A 6,645-nucleotide genomic window follows, 5' to 3' on the forward strand; every position below is an offset into this window, starting at 1 on the left:
AAGATCCTAATGTAAAGAGCTTATGGGAACTTCAGGCTGGGTTCACATATGAGCCACATGCGGCTCACAGCAGGGGTCCCGTGCATCCTGGTTCACCGTTTCAGTTCCGATTTGGACCTGAAAGGGATCAAAAGACGCACAGCGGACCCACTACGGAGATATGTGAACCGGCTCCATAGAGAGTGAATTGGATGCGAGGGAACCCACATCCAATTCACAATGGTGTGAACCCAGCCTAAAAGTTAGGAGAGACTCTAATGGGGATCCTGATGTAAGTGGGACTCTGATTGGAACTCTGATGTAACGGGGCACTCTAATGGCTTCCCGATGTAAGGGGGATTCTTATAAGAACACTAAAGTAAAGGGTTCTTTGATGAGATTTCTAAAGTAAAGGGGGAGGGGGGGGGGGTTGGGCTCCGATGGGGATCCTGATGTAAGTGGGACTCTGATTGAAACTCTGATGTAAGGGGGACTCAAATGGGGATCCTGATGTAAAGGGGATTCTTATGGGAACACTAAAGTAAGGGGGTCTTTGATGGGTTTTCTAAAGTAAGGGGGAATTTATGATGGAGATCCTGATGTAGAGGGGACTTTTATGGGAACTCTAAAGTTAGGAGAGACTGTGATGGGGATTCTGATGTAAGGGGGGCTCTAATGCTGACCCTTATGTAAGTCACCCCTGATAGGATACTCTGATGGAGACCCTAAAATAATGGGCACTCTAATATAGACTCTGAGGTAAGTGGGAACTCTGATGGGGCCATGATGTAAGTGTAGCTCTAATGGGAACTCTGATGTGGGGGGAGGGGGGACTCTAATGGGGAACTCTGATGTAAGGCGGGACTCTAATGGGTTCCTGATGTAAGGTTGATTCTATGGGAACTCTAAATTAAGGAGTCTGATAGGGATCCTGATGCATTGGGCACTCTAATATGGGCTCTGATATCCTGTTGAGGACTCCAATGTAGGGGGAACTCTGATGGGCACTTTGATGTAAGGGGGACTCTCGTGGGGATTCTGAGCTAGGGAGGACTCTGATGTTAAAGGAGGTACACTATACACAGGTGGAGGTACACTATACACAGGTGGAGGTACACTATACACAGGTGGAGGTACACTATACACAGGTAGAGGTACACTATACACAGGTGGAGGTACACTATACACAGGTGGAGGTACACTATACACAGGTGGAGGTACACTATACACAGGTAGAGGTACACTATACACAGGTGAAGGTACACTATACACAGGTAGAGGTACACTATACACAGGTAGAGGTACACTATACACAGGTGGAGGTACACTATACACAGGTAGAGGTACACTATACACAGGTGGAGGTACACTATACACAGGTGGAGGTACACTATACACAGGTAGAGGTACACTATACACAGGTGGAGGTACACTATACACAGGTGGAGGTACACTATACACAGGTAGAGGTACACTATACACAGGTGGAGGTACACTATACACAGGTAGAGGTACACTATACACAGGTGGGGGTACACTATACACAGGTAGAGGTACACTATACACAGGTGGAGGTACACTATACACAGGTAGAGGTACAATATACACAGGTGGAGGTACACTATACACAGGTGGAGGTACACTATACACAGGTGGAAGTACACTATACACAGGTGGGGGGTACACTATACACAGGTGGAGGTACACTATACACAGGTGGGGGGTACACTATACACAGGTAGAGGTACACTATACACAGGTGGAGGTACACTATACACAGGTGGGGGGTACACTATACACAGATGGAGGTACACTATACACAGGTGGAGGTACACTATACACAGGTAGAGGTACACTATACACAGGTGGAGGTACACTATACACAGGTGGAGGTACACTATACACAGGTAGAGGTACACTATACACAGGTGGAGGTACACTATACACAGGTGGAAGTACACTATACACAGGTGGGGGGTACACTATACACAGGTGGAGGTACACTATACACAGGTGGAGGTACACTATACACAGGTGGAGGTACACTATACACAGGTAGAGGTACACTATACACAGGTGGAGGTACACTATACACAGGTGGAGGTACACTATACACAGGTAGAGGTACACTATACACAGGTGGAGGTACACTATACACAGGTGGAGGTACACTATACACAGGTGAGGGTACACTATACACAGGTAGAGGTACACTATACACAGGTGGAGGTACACTATACACAGGTGGAGGTACACTATACACAGGTGGAAGTACACTATACACAGGTGGGGGGTACACTATACACAGGTGGAGGTACACTATACACAGGTAGAGGCACACTATACACAGGTGGAGGTACACTATACACAGATGGAGGTACACTATACACAGGTAGAGGTACACTATACACAGGTAGAGGTACACTATACACAGGTGGAGGTACACTATACACAGGTGGAGGTACACTATACACAGGTGGAAGTACACTATACACAGGTAGAGGTACACTATACACAGGTGGAGGTACACTATACACAGGTGGAAGTACACTATACACAGGTGGGGGTACACTATACACAGATGGAGGTACACTATACACAGGTGGAAGTACACTATACACAGGTGGGGGTACACTATACACAGGTGGGGGTACACTATACACAGGTGGGGGTACACTATACACAGGTGGAAGTACACTATACACAGGTGGGGGTACACTATACACAGGTAGAGGTACACTATACTCAGGTGGAGGTACACTATACACAGGTGGAAGTACACTATACACAGGTGGGGGTACACTATACACAGGTAGAGGTACACTATACTCAGGTGGAGGTACACTATACTCAGGTGGAGGTACACTATACACAGATGGAGGTACACTATACACAGGTGGAGGTACACTATACACAGGTGGGGGTACACTATACACAGGTGGAGGTACACTATACACAGGTGGAGGTACACTATACACAGGTGGAGGTACACTATACTCAGGTGGGGGTACACTATACACAGGTGGGGGGTACACTATACTCAGGTGGGGGTACACTAGCACCCAGTGCAGAAACCCAAAGTAACCACATCGCCGTTCATACACTGTTCCTTCATTACACTCAGAGACGTCTTGTATTAGATTGTCAGCCTCTGTGTCCACACTGCCCCTGACTCAGGCAGTGCCGGTCGTCTGACCACGTCTGTGATGTATACAGTTATGCACATCATGTTATACCAGTTAATACTTAAAAAAGCAGCAGTTTCCACATCACTACATTAAGGTCCACTCTGTCATGGCAGCCGCACTTCTATCTGCATGAATAATTCATCTCCATTGATTTCATGATCCGTCCACTTAGATGTGCTTTACGGAATAACTTAAGAGCTCCCAATAAAGGCTCATTAATACAACACTTTACTATTTATTTATTTCCTGTGTTTGTATATTACCATCATAATGTGAGTGCTTTACTAAGTACAGAGAACCAGTCCTGTCATGGTCCGACATCCCCCCACACACTCTGTAAGGGCGATATAGCCAGATGCCATCCAATCTGGCCATACACTATACAATCTGTTGTACAATTTCATTTAGACTTGCCAAAGCTTTGTAGTAATAGGACAGGCCTAAACAATTCATTGGATCTGTATTAAATCAAGCAGGCCCCTGCATTGCATAGCTGACTGCAGCCCAGAAACCAAAAGACATTCTCTGGGTTCTTATCCATACTATATGTGTAGCCATGCAATGGGCCATAACTCTACATTGGAAATCTGATGTGGTACCATTTCCACAAGTGATTTCTCGAGTTGACCAAATTTTGCAGACGGAAAGCACTTTATACACCTTACATGACTCTAAACCCTCTTTTGATGCTAAATCAACACCTTAGTTTCTTTACAGACAGCCAGACTAATATCATTTCCAATCCACACTTTATAGACCTTAGCCCTGGTTCACATTGGTGTGTTTTGACATGCGATTTGACATGTCAAATCGGCGGCAATTGCCGGTAATGGCACCGCCCTAATCAGTGCGACGCTGCATTTGCGGCGCCGCACCGATTTAAAAAAGCAGTTTCTGTACTACTTTTTGCGATTTCGGGGGTGTGATTTCCATAGACATCTGTGCAGAAACTCGCACAGATGCCTGTGAAATCGCCGCCATATTGAGGCTGACATGTGGGCCTGAAATCTGAACTCGCACGACTTCATTCCCGCAGCTCAGCGTGAACCTGGGCTTACTTTGTTTTTTCTCCCTGCTTTTTACGGATACATGTATTCTTTTCTTATTTTATATTCCTCTTTTAATTTACTTTATATTGATAATTATATACTTCTAGTTTTATATGATATCTTCATATAGATATTTGAAATTTCACCACCTTAGTATAATTCTGTCATTCAATATTGCTTTATCTTCAATATTTGTTGCTTTATATTGTCAATTTATACAATAAAAAGTTTGCAAACAAGAAAGCAAAAGACATTATCTTTGACCACTTGCTTACTGGGCAACTAAACCCCCCTCCTGCCCAGACCAATTTTCAGCTTTCAGCGCTGTCACTCTTTGAATGACAATTGCGCGGTCATACAACACTGTACCCAAATGAAATTTTTATCATTTTTTTCCCACAAATAGAACTTTCTTTTGGTGGTATTTGATCACCTCTGGGTTTTTTATTTTTTGTTAAAAAAATTAAAAAATGCCGTAATTAAAAAAAAAAAAATACAAAACCGTTTTATATTTTGTTAATACATTTTGCTAACAGGTAATTTTTCTCCTTCATTGATGTACGCTGATGAGGCTGCACTGATGGGCACCGATAGGCTGCATTGATGGGCACTGATAAGGTGGCACTGATGGGCACTAATAGGCGGCACTGATGGGCACTAATAGGCGGCACTGGTGGGCATTGATGAGGTGGTACTGGTGGGCACTGATAGGTGGCAGTGATGGGCACTGATGGGTGGCAGTGATGGGCACTGTTCAACACTGGTAGGTGACACCGATAGGCAGCACTGCTAGGTTGCACTGATGAGGCACTGATTGGCACCACTGGTGGGCATTGATAGGTGGCACTCGTGGGCATTGATAGGTGGCACTGATTGCTGGCACTTATGCACTGGTGGGCACTGATTTGTGGCACTGTGGGCACTGGCAAGTGGCACTGGCAGGCAGTACTGGTGGGCACAGATGAGGCGGCTTCGCCTCTTCCTCTTCAGGACCGATGTCCCTTGCACAGAAGCTGGTGTTCGGCTTTTTTTTTGGCGATCTTCTGTTTACATCACGTGATCAGCTGTCATTGGCTGACAGCTGATCACGTGGTAAGGGGTCGGGATCGGGATCGGCCCCTTACTCCGATCTGTGAGCTATATATACAGTGGATATAAAAAGTCTACACACCCCTGTTAAAATGTCAGGTTTCTGTGATGAAAAATGAGACAAAATCATTTCAGAACTTTTTCCACCTTTATTGTGACCTATAAACTGTACAACTCAATTGAACAACAAACTGAAATCTTTTAGGTGGAGGGAAGTAAAAATAAAAAAATAAAATAATATGGTTGCATAAGACCCCTTTCACACTGCCGATGCCCGGGCACCAGCGGTAAAGCAGCGCTATTTTTAGCGCCGCTTTACCGTAGTTTTAGTGACGCTATTCGTCCGCTAGCTTGGCGGTTTTAACCCCCGCTAGCGGCCGCAAAGGGGTTAAATCCACCCGCAAAACTCTGCCGGAGTGGCGTTTTGCCGGCGGTATTGCGCCGGTATTGCAGCGCTGCCCCATTGATTTCAATGGGGAGCAGCAGTGGAGGAGCGGTGAGTTCACCGCTCCAAAGAAGCTGCTGGCAGGACTTTTTCTGACGCTCTGCCAGCGCACCGCTCCAGTGTGAGAGCCCTCGGGCTTTCACACTGGAATGAATGTAGCAGCTGTTTTTGGGCGGTTTGCAGGCGCTATTTTTAATGCTATAGCACCTGCAAAGCGCTCCAGTGTGAAAGGGGTCTAAGTGTGCACACCTTTACACTAATACTTTGGTGAAGCACCTTTTGATTTTATTACAGTACTCGGTCTTTTTGGGTATGAGTCTATCAGCATGGCACATCTTGACTTGGTAATATTTGTCCACTCTTCTTTGCAAAAACACTCCAAATCTGTCAGAATATGAGGGCATCTCCTGTGCACAGCCCTCTTCAGATCACCCCACAGATTTTCATTCGGATTCAGGTCTGGGCTCTGGCTGGGCCATTCCAAAACTTTAATCTTCTTCTGGTGAAGCCATTCCTTTGTTGATTTGGATGTATGCTTCGGGCCGTTGTCATGCTGAAAAGATGAAGTTCCTCTTCATGTTCAGCTTTCTAGCAGAAGCCTGAAGGTTTTGGCCAATAGTGACTGGTATTTGGAACTGTTCATAATTCCTTCTACTTTCCCTAAGGCCCCTGTTCAAGCTGAAGAAAAACAGCCCCAAAGCATGATGCTGCCACCACCATGCTTCACGGTGGGTATGTTGTTCTTTTGGTGAGGTTCAGTTTTGTTTTTGCATCAAACATATCTTTTGGAATTATGGCCAAAAAGTACAACCTTGGTTTCATCAGACCAGAACACATTTTCCCACATGCTCTTGGGGGACTTCAGATGTGTTTTTGCAAAATTTAGCCGGGCTTG

Source organism: Aquarana catesbeiana, linkage group LG08 (assembly GCF_042186555.1).
Source record: "Aquarana catesbeiana isolate 2022-GZ linkage group LG08, ASM4218655v1, whole genome shotgun sequence".
Lineage (NCBI taxonomy): Eukaryota > Metazoa > Chordata > Amphibia > Anura > Ranidae > Aquarana > Aquarana catesbeiana.